Consider the following 14,273-nt stretch of genomic DNA (forward strand, 5'->3'; position numbering starts at 1 on the left):
TCATGAAACTAAATTTAGCCACGGTGTCGGGCCAGCCGGTCCTGGTCACTATCGAGTTTCCCTCCGGCCTAGGCAGCCATGCCTGGGACACCGGCCAGGGGATGGGCAGTGTGGACGGAGTCCCTCACTCCAGCCGGGCGTGTGCTGGGCCCTCCTGGGCTCGTCCCGTGGGCTCATCCTTCACTTCCCTAGGGGAGAAAGCAACGGTTGCCTTCCTCCACCAGCTCTCCTCTCCTCTCCTGAGTAGGCACGTGTGAGTCAGAACACGGTTTCTAGAAATGGAATCATTTGAGCCCGAATCGTGATGTTTAAAAGGATTCTGGAAAAAAGAAATTAATGTCTTGCAAACAGAATCGCTGAGAATCTGAATTTGGGGTCCCCCCCCTCTTCTTCACGGGGATCTTCACCGATCCCGCCAATGCTGTTGATGAAAAGTCAACCAAAGACGCAGAGTCGAGTCACTTCCTCAAGTCGTTGCCACGAACCCCCCATGCCCTTGGCTGTGCTTGGTGACATTCCAGCCGGCGGGTGGGGCTCACTAGTTCCCTCTTTCTGACCCAAGTCTTGTGACACCCTCACCAGTAAAAGCCCAGGAGGTGTCGCCCTGGGCCCGGGGGTGTATTGGAGGGGCCCAGCCCCCTGCGGCGCATGGTCCTTGCACATGGTAACTCCGTGGGGAAGTTTGGGGAACCGCGCGTACCCCACTTCACCCCGGGCGGGTACGCTGGTCAGAGGACACCTTAAACGTGGCGCAGCAAGGAGCTCGCTGGGCCCTGGGACCAGGTGGTGGACCGGGGGAAGCCAAGGGTAGCACCCTGGGGCGCAGGAGCCCCTGGGAGAACCCAGTAAATGGATGCTTGCCCTGGTCCGAGTCCAGCTTCATGCCACCCTTCTCGCACGCCAGCAGGGGCCCCGGCTGTGTCTCCTTCCCCGAGAACCAGAACCTTCGTGCTGTCGGGGGCTGCCCGACGTCGTGTTCCTTTACTTAACTTCTCATGACCCGGCAAAGTATCTGCCCGTGTTCATCCTCGCTGACCGGTGAGGACACGGGCTCGCAGAGGTCAGGTCACCTGCCCAAGGTCACATGAGTACTCAGTGGAGCTAGGTTCCAGCCCACGCAGTGTGGCCCCGGGGTCCGTCGCCTCCCCTGAGGAACGCCTGAGTCCTACAGGTGAACACAAGAGGGCCACTGCCTGACTGTGACTTCACCTTCTGGAACTGGAGGGACCCGGAAACCATCCAGCCCGATGGCCCCTTCACATACACACTCCAGAGGCCACTGTTTTTACATAGATCTAAAGTTTGCAATATTTGAACTACTTAAAACTCAAACGTGTCATACCAACTGTCAGCCCTTCGGGGTCCCTCCCCCCAACTCATTAGCTTCTGTCCTCATCAACTTTATGATGTTACTATATGAACCCGTAAATCTATCAAAACATCAGCTCTTTAATATTTGTGGTTTTACGTAAGATTTCATTGGGGGGGGTGGAGAATGGATTCCACCATCAAAAAGTTTGAAATCCACTAAGATTAACTCTTTTAGGGAAGGAAATCGAAGGGGGAGAGTTGCTCTCCAGACTGTTCACAGCTGAGCGTTTCCCCACTCTGGCTCACTCTTGGGTCTTTCTGCTTTTTACAGAAGTTTTCTGTAAATTCCACAGCACTTTTCAGTAGTGGAGGAAAGAATTTTTTTTTTTTTTTTTTTTTTTTGAGAGTGTGTGTAAGCAGGGGAGGGGCAGAGAGAGGAAGAGAAAGAGTCCTACGCTCAGCACGGAGCCCGATGCTGGGCTTGATCTCATGACTGTGAGTGAGATCATGATCTGAGCCAAAATCAGGGGTCGGACGCTTAACCAACTGAGCCACCCAGGCGCCCGTCTTCTGATCACCTCCAGTTCGGGGTACACGTGGCTTAGTTTACCCCTGTGGGGCTTTTAGAGACAGTTCCATAAATACAAGCTGGAGCCGAACTCAGCTTTGTGGTTTATTTTACAGGACGACGTATATAACTGATGCCTAATCGATCACACCAGGTTTCTGACCCATCTGTCTTTCTCCACTTTTATTGACATGTAATTGACATGCAGCCCAGTGTCCGTTCCAGGTGCACCAACGACCTGACTTACATACGGTGCTGCGAAATGAAGTTGCTCGTGAATGCCGGCCTCCTCGTTTAGTTACCCCAAAGAAAATCTCCTGGATTCCTGAACTAAGAACAGCCAATAAGAAACACTTTGTGAACACTCAGCGGTGCGGGAGGAGGAACAGCCGCGGGGTGGTGGGCGTCTCAGCTGCGGGAAGCCCCCCACCGGCCCCGGGAATCAGACACGTACAGGGAATCGCTTTTCCCCAGCGGGTCTGTGTCCCAGCGGCGTCTAATAGAGGCACTCGGGCTCTGCCTGTCTCACGCGCACGCACACCCCAGCGTGCTCCCGCCAGCTCTGTGCAGAATCAGGATATGAATTCGAGCGGGCATTGGGAATACACGGTAACGCTGAGAGGTCAGCCTAAGGTTACCTGTCCGTCTCCGGCAGGTGCCGTCACCTTGGCAGACTCTTCACCTCTGCCTCCAAAACGCATCTTCTAGAAATCTGCCTCAAACTCGTTGTAAATCTCAGGGCCCCTTGTAGCCGGTGATGGCAAGGGGTTAGTCCCCTGCCCCTTTCCTTGGGGTTTCCTCCTGGAGCCCCAGGTTCCACTCCTAACACCAGGTAGATGAGCAGAGCATTGAGGAAGCTGTTCAGCACCCACGTAATGAGGCCGTGTTGAGACCTTGCTGAAAATGGGTTCCCTGATGGGTAAGTCAGCCCAGAGTGAGCGCACTGCCTGAGGCTGGAGACCAGAGCGGGGCCATCTCCTGAAAAGAGTGTGGGGCAGCGCTGAGCCCTCACGATCCAGGCCGACCCCCAAGGCCACGTTCGCCGGCTGCTCTTGAGCTGAAAAGGGAGCGATGTGGACAATAAGCCTTACTACTCGCTGAGTCGTTTTCTTTCGTTCGATGTTGCCAGAATGCAGAGGACCGTGTGCTGGCAGTTTCCTCTAGGAACGCCGGAGGCTGCTGCTTCCGGGGCTGTATCCTCGTGAGTTTCCAGAAGACCAGGGCAAGAAGCCCGCCACGTGGCCTGACGCCACGAGAAGAGCGTGGGAGCCGGCGGGTGTCAACCTGCCCGGCGGGCTGAGGAACTTTGGGGGGAAGGGCCGCGGTCACACTGGGGACAGTGGGGGACACAGGTTAAAATCCGCAACAGGCAAAGCTGCGTAGGGCGGGGCCGTAGTGGGAGAGGCCAGGCTCAGAGCTCGGGTGTCCTTCCCCCGAGGTCGCTCCCCGCAGCGGCACCGCCTACGTGGTGCGAACCAGGGAGCCTCGATATCCAGACTGTTGGTTTTTTGTTTTTTTTTCCTTAGGTCTACGCGTTTTGAGAGAAGAGAGAGAGCATGAGCGGGGGAGGGGCAGAGAGAGAGGGAGGCACAGAATCAGAAACAGGCTCCGGGCTCCGAGCCATCAGCCCAGAGCCCGACGCGGGGCTCGAACTCACGGACCGCGAGATCGTGACCTGGCTGAGGTCGGACGCTCCACCGACTGCGCCACCCAGGCGCCCCAGCAGTTCCTTTTATAATTCCGCACTCGAAAACAGTTGGCAATACTGTGCCCCCCCCCCCCCACCAGGTAGTTTTAGTAATATGACAATACTGATCGGCCTCCTGACCCATGAAATCCAGAATTCTAGGAATCCTGGTCTACGTCAAAGCCCTTGTTTTACAGGAAATAAAGTGGACTCGGAGAAAGGAAAGCCTTTGACTGGAGAGTGCTGGAACGCAGCGGGCAGGACGTATTCAAGGGTTTCTGAGTTGTGTATTTATGCAGTCGGTTATGCTGCCTGTCACTGCATCGTTTCCAGCCTGTGGATTTTTTTTCCCAATGTCCCTAGGAAACGCATATTCAAAAGACTTGTTTGAGATAGGTGGTGAGCCTCTTTGGGAATCGTTTATACTTTGTGAAGTAAAAGTTTAGGTACTTCCTGATTAGAAAATTTTTCCCGTTTGGGGGCGCCTGGGTGGCTCAGCCGGTTAAGCGGCCGACTTCGGCTCAGGTCATGATCTCGAGGTCCGTGAGTTCGAGCCCCGCCTCGGGCTCTGCGCCCACGGCTGGAAGCCTGGAGTCTGCTTGGGATTCTGTGTCTCCCTCTCTCTCCACCCCTCCCCTGCTCGCTCTCTCTCTCTCTCTCTCTCTGTCAATAATAAATAAACACTAAAAAGAAGAAAAGAATTCACTACAGGGGGTTGATAAGATCAGAGGTGGCGTGTGACACTTGAGTCCCCCAGGTGGGATGTGAGCTGGGGGCGGGGGGTCACGCGCGGAACGACCAGCGGCTCCGAGGCGCAGAACCCCCCCCCCCCCACCGCCGCCGGGACCCGGGCGTCTGGACACGCGCGCGGAGCGTTGCCAAGACCCGGCGAGGCCCCGAGCGCCGTACGCGCCGAGGGGCCAGGGGGCTGGGCCGCAGCAGCGACGGGAGAGACGCGGTGGCCAGGCAAGAACACCGAGGGTTCCTGGTCCTGAAGACGTGGCCTGCCGGGCACCGTGCGCGGCACTGACGCGTGTTATCGCCTCCGTGGATCTTCGCACCGAGGCTGGGGGGCAGCCGGCGGCTGGAAACTCGGAGGCACCGGTGGCTCGCCGGGCTCGTGCGTGCACCTGTCGTCAGCGAGTGGCAAAGCTACGGAAGCCTAACCCGGAGCTGTAGGAGTCCGAACACGGCTGTCGCCTGTCGCCCACCTACCGCGACCTGGTTCTTCCTGGGACGCGGGTAAGAATCCAGGAAAGAGAAGCAATTTCCAATGTGGGCGGCAGGCAGCTAGAAGCCGGTGGTCCCTTCAACATAATGCGTCGGGCTCAGTCACTCGACAGACAGTTTCTTTTCTCGAGCAAGGTAGGCCATCCTCCGCACCCCGCCACCTCGCAGAAGAGACCGGGATTGAAGAGCTCACCGAATGCGGTACCGAGCACATGTGGGGGTGGGAGGCACCCAGCCAGCCCACCTGCAGCCAGATGTTCCCAGAGGGATGCATCTCCTGACCCGATCCAACAAGTAGCACCAGGGCCAGGGGAGAGGCCCCTTCGCGGCTGGAAGGCGTGGGGGCAGAGGAAAGGGGGCACGGGACCCCCTGGGCTGGCACGGCATCTGTGCCCCGGGGCCCGTCCACCACGCGTGCCGGGTGTGAAGTTCCGGGCAGGGCAGGGCAGGGCAGAGCCAAGGGGCGGGGCGCGAGAGCAGGGCCGTCACCCTGCAGTCACCTGGCCGTAAGCACGGCCGAGGCACAGCCATCTACAGCAGACTGTTTACTGTGCACCTGCTATGTGCTCCTGGAACTTATTTCCTGGTGGGGAAAGGCAGACGAGAAGAGACTATCGGAGAGCAGAAGAGTCGTACGGTCCCAGAGCGGGGCCACCCTCCTCTGATGGGGGTCGGGCGGCCTCCCTGGGGGTGGGGTGTCTAAGGGGGGACCGGAACAGCACGGATCTCGAGAGCCTGGGGGGCAGGGGTGGAGGGCGTCCCGGCGGTGGAGACAGGTGTAAGTCCAGGGCGTTTCGGTAACAGTGGAGACAACCGGACCCCGTGCCTGGCTGCCCAAAGAGAGTCCGGGGAAGGGGTGGGACGCTTTCTCGTGTGTTCGCTGAGCGGTCACAGACCTCGGCAGCAGCCCGCCCTGCTGGCCACGGGGTCAAGGCCGAAGACCACGGAAACGGGCCCGGCTGACTTCAGCGGACGTCTCGTGTTACACACGACGGAGAGACACGTTCAAGATTCCCAAGAAAACGTGAGGCAAGAATGGTTGTTTGCTTTCTGTTTCTGTTTTTGTCTTTAGCCAGTGAAACTGCTCATCGGCTCCAAAGGGCACAGAAAAAAATTAATTTAATTATGGGTACGCAGCAGCTCCTTCCCATGAGCCCTTCCTGACGAGTGTCGTGCAGAGCAAGCTTCAGAAAACCACAAAATCGTCAGAGGACTTTCCGCTTTGGTCAGTGAGGGGGGCCTCGGATGTACTCAGGTGTGGAACTTAGACCAAGGACAGAGCTCTGGGGGACCGAACACTAAATCAGCGTCGCACTCTGGCATCCGGCACCTGGCAGAAAATGGAACAAAGGGAGAGTGAGTGGACGGGAGCGTGAGCTCAGCGGCTCCCTTGCGGGTGTCAGCTGGGATAAATGGTTAGGTTGGTGACACTGAGGGGGAGGGGAAAGTGGCTACTGGCTAGTTTCCGAGAATCCACAGACAGCGTCTAAGGAAGGAGGGGACAGGGTTATCACGTGAATATATTGCTATAAAGACCCCCGAAACAAGGACACGAGCCTTCCTAAATACCAAACGATGCACGGAAGCAGTTCACAGAGGGGAAGACGTCTCACACACGAAACAGCAAATAGAACGTAAAGCATCATGACACCTGAAAACGTGTCACTGCTAACGAAAAAGTCTAAGGTTAACTCCTCTGTTGAAATGGAAAAATATGTATGGTTCAGATTGGCTTAAAAAAAAAAAGGCCATTCTGTGCTATAGTCTACATTTTGTGTTTATCTGAGGCTTGTTTGATAATCGAATTCTATTCTGGGCACAGCACCACCCCTAAAACGACGTGATCCAATGGAAGGGTGGGCAAAGATATGTCAAGCTAAGACAAATTAAAAGAAAACAAAGGTCGCTGGGAAGGCAAGCTGGTGCAGCCACTCTGGAAAACAGCATGGAGGTTCCTCAAAAAACTAAAAATAGAACTACCCTACAACCCAGCAATTGCACTACTAAAATACAGATTTGAAGGAGCACGTTCACCCCCATGTTTATAGCAGCCCTATCGACAATAGCCAAAGTATGGCAAGAGCCCACATGTCCATCGATGGATGAATGGATAAAGCAGATGTGGTCTATATATACCTTGGAGTATTACTCGGCAATCAAAAAGAGTGAAATCTTGCCATTTGCAACTACGTGGATGGAACTGGAGGGTATTATGCTAAGTGAAATTAGTCAGAGAAAGACAAAAATCATAGGACTTCACTCATATGAGAACCTTAAGAGACAAAACCGATGAACATGAGGGAAGGGAAACAAAAATAATATAAAAACAGGGAGGAGGACAAAACAGAAGAGACTCATAAATATGGAGAACAAACTGAGGGTTGCTGGAGGCGTTGTGGGAGGGGGGATGGGCTAAACGGGTAAGGGGCACTAAGGAATCTACTCCAGAAATCATTGTTGCACTAGATGCTAACTAATTGGGATGTAAATTTTTAAAAAATTAAATTAAAAAATTTAAAAATGTGAAAATAAAAAAAAAACAAAGGCCGCAATTTTGATATTAAGGTATACTTCAGGCCCAAAATATTATACAAGACACAAGAGGACATTTTATAATATTCACGATGAAGAAAGAGCACTGATCAATATCTGTGCCCCAACGTTTCATATGGAAGTGAAAGCAGAAACTCATAGGTGCACACTGATAACAGGAGACTTCAATCTCTCTCTCAGATTCAAACATCAAATAAAAAGTCAACAAATAAAATAAAGTTAGAAATAAAGTAGATCTAAATAAAATGAAAAGGTGGATCCCACAGATGGACATTAAATTCTAGTCTTTAAATCAGAGAACACATCTTTTCAACTTCACCTGCAACATTTTTGAAAACTGACCACAAAAAAAGGAAAGAAAACTGATCACATACTGAGCCACAAAAATCTGAAATTTCAAAACAGAATAATACAACAGCACTCTGTGACAAAACTGGAAATTAAGAACAAAAACTCCCCCGAAGGTCTTTCTGCCTTGAAATGTTTAAACCACTAAACAACTCTAAGATCAAGAGAGAAACGCAGAATCAATGCAACATTTCAAAAAAAAAAAAAAAAAAGTAGTAGTAACAAAACCATGACCTATCAGAATCTATGAGATACAGCCAATGTTGTACTCAGAGATAGATTCCTAGCACTCAAAACCCATATCAAAAGTGTTCAAGTAAGTTAAATGTCAACATAAAAAGCTGCAAAAGAACAAGGTAGTATTTTTATTTTTTTTTAAACTTTTTTTTTCAACGTTTATTTATTTTTGGGACAGAGAGAGACAGAGCATAAATGGGGGAGGGGCAGAGAGAGAGGGAGACACAGAATCGGAAACAGGCTCCAGGCTCCGAGCCATCAGCCCAGAGCACGACGCGGGGCTCGAACTCACGGACCGCGAGATCGTGACCTGGCTGAAGTCGGACGCTTAACCGACTGCGCCACCCAGGCGCCCCAAGGTAGTATTTTTAAAAGCAGAAAGTAAAAGGATGTCCAACATCATCAGTTATCAGGGAAGTATCAGTTAAAATCATTATAATCTGTTGCTATACAGCAATAGCATGCACCGTGAATGACTATCATTAAAATCCTGACAATATCAAGTGTGGAACAACAGGAGGTCTCATGAAGCCTTACATCAGAATGTGTAGAGCGGCTTTGCAGTGGTCAAAAGTGGAAACAAAATATCCATCAACTGTGAATGGATGAACAAGTTGGATACATCCATACAATGGAATACTCCTCAGCAATTAAAAAAAAAAATGAATGAACCACTGATACATTCAATGTGGATGAAGCTCAAAAATGTTATTCTAAGTGAAAAGATACCGATACAAAAGGCTACATGATGTTTGATTCCTTTTTTTGTGATGTTCTGGGGCAGGGGAGCTCTCGAAATCTGCGGTTGCCAGGAGCTGGGGTAAGAGAAAGCGCCACCACAGAAGGGCACAAGGCAGCTTTTTGGGGGTGACAGGGAAACTCAGTATCTGAATTGAAGTGGTCACTAGACAACTGTATGCATTTGTCATAACTCCTAGAACAGTATATTTTAAAGAATAGGATCTTGCCATATTTAAACTATATCCCAATAAACCTGCCTTAAATAAATCAGCAAAAAAAAATTTTTTTTTAATAATAAAAAACTAATATTAGGTCCAAGGACCCAACGGTACACCAAGGGTTGGTCTGAAAAGAAAGCAGAGTGTAACAACAACAACAAAATTCGAATCATTCCAAAAGCAATAATTCATTAAGAAAAATTTTTGAATAGAATTTTTTCAAAAGTAGCAATTAAGAAAGAAAAAAAGTAGGAATTTAGTGAATTAAGTTTGAAACCAGAAAAAAGAAAAATTGATAAATTATTTTCTTTTTTAAGTTTATTTATTTATTTATTTTGAGGGGGAGGGGCACAAGTGGGGGAGGGGCAGAGAGAAGGAGAGACAGAATCCCAAGCAGGCAAGAATCCCAATCACCAAGCACAGAGCTGAGGTGGGGCTTGAACCCACGAACTGTGAGATCATGCCCTGAGCCAAGATCAAGAGTCGAGTTCTTAGCCAACTGTGTCGCCCAGGTGCCCCCGATAAATTACCTTTTTAAAAAATCAAAAGGTGAATAAGTCACTAGCCAATTTGTTTTTTTTATTTTATTGTTATTTTTTTTTATTCTGGGGGGATGGGCAGGGAGCAGGGGTCTTCCAGTAAGGACCGAAAAACCTGCTAGACAAATTCTAAGAGATGTAGCACTCAATTTGGGGTTTTTTAATGGCATGGGTGAACCCCTAAACATCCAAAAGAAATAATGACAGAAGAAAAGTAACCATCAATTCAGAAGACCTTTTTTAAAACCATGGGACTAATTTGCATAACAATAGGAAAATAAATTTGAAGTGGATAATTTTCTAGGAAAATATAACCCAAACTGACTCCAGACAAGATAGAAACTCTAAATCAGGAATTGGCTCATGTGATTACAGAGGCTGGCAAAGCCAAAATCTACAGGGTAGGCTGGCATGCTACAGATCCAGAGAAGAGCCGGTGTTGCAGTCCCAAGTCTGAAGGCCATCTGCTGACACAATTCCCTCTTGTTTGGGGGAGGTCAGACTTTTGACCTATTCTGGCCTTCGACTGATTGGATAAGGCCCACCCATATTCGGGAGGGCAATCTGCTTTTACTCAAAGTCTACCAATTTAAATGTTACTCTCATCCCAAAACACCCTTACTGAAACATCCCGAATAAGTCTCGACCATATATCTGGGCACCATGGCCCAGACAAGTTGACATAGAAAATTAACCGTCACAAGTCCACCCCGTGTCAACTTGGCACCCACATGCTTCTCCGTAATCCATACTTAATCTCCAAACGAGGAACAGAAACAAGGTCATAATTCCACCACACGATACAACTATCCTGCAAACACCCTACCAGAAACTAGGATGTGCTCAAAGAATGGGTGTTAAAAAAGAATGTTAAAAGTACACAGGCGCCAATTTGTAGGAACCCTCACGATTCAAATCTAGAATAATTTGAGCAAGAAATGTTGTCACGTAACAACTATCCAAGATATATATTTGGGTGAAACAAGGGAGTTCCAAAACAGTATGCGCAGTGGAATCCTATTATGTGCATCCACACATATACATATATATAGTATCCTAAAATCTAATATATACTGCATATCATGTACTATATATAATGTTAGTATGTGAGAAAACTAGATAAGTATCCCAAGGACTTAGGCATGTCTGGAGAATTCTGGAATATTTGCATTGATTTTACAAATCCTTTACATTTCCTTTTGTATTTTTTTAATGTTTATTTATTTTTGAGAGAGAGAGAGAGAGAGAGAGAGACAGAGCGCGAGCAGGGGAGGGGCAGAGAGAGAGGGAGACACAGAATCAGAAGCAGGCTCCAGGCTCCGAGCTGTCAGCAGAGCCCGATGCGGGGCTCGACCTCACAAACAGCAAGGTCATGACCTGAGCCGAAGTCAGAGGCTTAACCGACTGAGCCACCCAGGCGCGCCATACATTCCCTTTTTTAAAAATTGTGTCTAGGGGCGCCTGGGTGGCGCAGTCGGTTAAGCGTCCGACTTCAGCCAGGTCACGATCTCGCGGTCCGTGAGTTCGAGCCCCGCGTCAGGCTCTGGGCTGATGGCTCAGAACCTGGAGCCTGTTTCCGATCCTGTGTCTCCCTCTCTCTCTGCCCCTCCCCCGTTCATGCTCTGTCTCTCTCTGTCCCAAAAATAAATAAACGTTGAAAAAAAAATTTAAAAAAAAATTGTGTCTAACGCCTGAGTGCAGCATCTGAAATCAGTCAGGTCCAGCTTGCCTGCAGGCTGTGAGCTGACTTAAAAGCTCCCTTCTCACCACCAGAGCACGGGAGCCAGGCCACCTCACCACCATCCGGAATGTCTGCTTGGAGCCTCCATCTGCTCAGCTCTTTTTACATTACCCCTTGTCTGACTGCCCTGTAAACTGAACACTCTGTGCTCCTCGACTTGCCCTCCCAGCATCACGCATTCTAAAGGACTTTTAATGAAATTAAACCCTGCGGGATGAGAGGAACAAACATTATGTAGTCGGTTACATTTCTCCAGCCTGACAGCCACGGGCTCCTCAAAGCTGGAAGAGGGGAAGCAACAGAAACGACACGTACTGAGCGCCTGCAACAAGCTGGACTGTCCCTTGGCACACAGCGTCTGATCCAACTCTCACAGGTCGGTGTTGCGAGTCCCCATTTTTCAGATGAGAACACTGAGGTTCTGAGAGATTATGGGATTTACGCAAACTCACTAGCTAGTCAAAGGTAGAGTCAGAATCCAAATGCAGGCCAGTGGGGTCCTAAGATCTTGCTTTGCCCTCTATGACACCCTCACTTGTCCCCAGATTTATGGATGAAGCAACTAAAACCCCTGGGCATTGGTGGCGGACCCCCAGAACTCAGGTGTGCAGGTGAGCAGGTGTCCAGAACATGCCCTAGTTAATGCTCCCTCAGCCTTCAAGTCTGGTATGTGCCCAGCCATGACCAGTGCAGTGTCACCTAGCATCAATCTATGCCTGGTATCTCCATCAGAGAGGCAGAACCTGAGACCTAGGGAACTGGGTGAGCCGGCCAAGGTCACACAGCAGTACCATCGAGGGCCTGAATCTAGGGACGGCTCTCTGGCCTGGGCAGGCCTCTGGGTCCTGCTATCCCCTTGAAACGCTGCTCCTCTGTCCTCCGTGTCCCCTTGTGTTTCTCTCTCTCTCTCTCTCTCTCTCTCTCTCTCTCTCTCTCTCTCTCTCTCCTGCCTCCCTTCCTTCTCTTCATCTTTCTCTGTCCTCACTATAACCATTTACAAATTCTCATCCACCTGAAGGGTTGCTGAATGTGAGACAGAGGTGGGAGGACCTTAAAGATGGGAATACAACCCCCACACTTTACAGATGGACAAACTGAAACCCAGAAAGTCTCCCCCACGTGTTCAGATTTCAACTCCAGCCTTTGCTCAGCTGTTTCCTTTCCTGCCTGCCCACCTCCCAGGAACAGCCATCTGGCTCTCGCTTGCAGCCAGAGGCGGCTTCCAAAATCACTCACTTGATCAGTCTACACTCTACCTAACAACCCTCCAAGGATCAAAACGCTGGCCTTGCTACCTTCTCTACTCTCCTCCTATGACAAGCTAAATCTTACCCACGATGAGCCTTCCAACTTGCTACTCCCTGCTCTCACCCTGACTTGATCATTAGCTATTTACCCTTCAATCTCAGATCTCCCTGGGGCCCAATCCTGAGGCACTCACAGAGTCTCCCTCGTCTCCAACTTCACCGTCTGCCCGAGTAGACCACGAGCCTGGACCTGTCCTGTTCACCACTGTGCCTCCAGTCTCTGGCGCTGTGCTGCACGCCTCCCCAAGCCAGTTCATGGCCCAAAGTTTAATGGCAAGGTGAAAAAAAAAAAAAAAATGTCCCAGCAGAGGAAAGGAGATGATCCCAGCAGGGAGAAGTGTCGTCAAAAGTTGTGTGCAGGTCATGCACCCCAATGTTTACAGCAGCACTTTCAGCAATAGCAAAATTATGGAAAGAGCCTAAATGTCCATCCACTGATGAATGGATAAAGAAGATGTGATTTATATACACCATGGAGTACTACTTGGCAATGAGAAAGAATGAAATCTGCCCATTTGCAGCAACACGGATGGCACTGGAGGGTGTTATGCTGAGTGAAATAAGTCAGGCAGAGAAGACAGATGTTATATGTTTTCACTCATATGTGGATCTTGAGAAACTTAACAGAAGACCATGGGGTGGAGGAGGGAAACAGAGAGAGGGAGGGAGGCAAACCATAAGAGACTCTTAAATACAGAGAACAAACAGGGTTGATGGGGGGGGGGGGGTCAGGGTCAGGAGCGAGGGGAAAATGGGTGATGGACATTGAGGAGGGCACTTATTGGGATGAGCACTGGGTGTTGCAAGTGATGAACGATGAGAATCTACTCCTAAAGTCAAGAGCACGCTGTATACACCGTATGTTAGCCAACTTGACAATAAATTATATTTTTTTAAAAAGTTGCGTGCAGGTATAGGAAGCAGGCCTGTGGGACTAGACTGAGGTGCGAGCAGAGGGTACTTGGGGGAAATGAGGTTAGGAGATTCTCTTCCATGTAATAAGCACCCCTGAACGCCATGGCAGGCCCTGTGCCCACAGAGCACACAGGCGGGCGCTCCTGGGCCCTGATGGTCCTGTGCGGAGCCGCCACTCTGGGGTTTCTCCACATCTGAGTCTGATGGACGTCCTCACCGCCACCCCCAACAACAGGAGCACCGACACCGCCTAATGTGCATATAATTCGAAGGGGTCACGGCCCCCAGGAGCCCGGCCAAGGACCACGGCTGCCGTATCCCTAGTCTGGCTGAACGACAAAAATCAAACGAGTGCCGGGAGCACAAGTCAGGCCATGACGACCCTGAGGAAGGAACGGAAGCCGGAGGGACAAGATGTCAGAGGCAGGGAAGTGACAACGGTGGTTGGCCCCTGGGGCCACGTTAAGAAATCTGTCCCAGGCTCCCGAAACGGGACAGAGGTGCGGAGGCGAGCAAAGGTTTCAGGGCGAGGAGCGCCCTAATCTCACGGCCGGCTCGGGAAAATGACGCAAGCGCCACGCGAGGCCACCGTGAAATGCTACAGCTCCACTCTGGCCCGGGGCACTGTGGGTGTCAGGGGCCGCAGCCCGACGCCAGGTCTCGCGGGAGGGCGAGATTCACGCGGATCACAGAGATTGGGCGGGGAGGGGCGGCCAAGGCTTCCGTCCTCGAGCAAAGTCCCGCCCCCTGGCCGGGATGGGCCAATCCCAAGGCCTCCCCGTTCTGGCCTCAGGGATTGGTCCTGAGGCTCACGTGACAGAGCGGGCTGGCGGGGGCACGTGACCGCCGCGGCGGCCTTCTTGGTTTATCCGTGGCGG

General features: G+C 50.9%; 1 non-coding gene across 1 annotated transcript; it reads right to left on the reverse strand.

Moving 5' to 3' along the window:
• Positions 1-9,519: 9,519 nt before the first annotated feature.
• LOC121032444 (U7 small nuclear RNA) lies at positions 9,520-9,579 on the reverse strand. The gene has a single exon (XR_005791273.1). It is a non-coding gene; the product is annotated as a U7 small nuclear RNA (small nuclear RNA).
• Between the last annotated feature and the right edge of the window lie 4,694 nt (positions 9,580-14,273).

The sequence above is a fragment of the Herpailurus yagouaroundi genome, unplaced genomic scaffold, assembly GCF_014898765.1.
Source record: "Herpailurus yagouaroundi ecotype Mexico unplaced genomic scaffold, PumYag 141, whole genome shotgun sequence".
Taxonomy (NCBI): domain Eukaryota; kingdom Metazoa; phylum Chordata; class Mammalia; order Carnivora; family Felidae; genus Herpailurus; species Herpailurus yagouaroundi.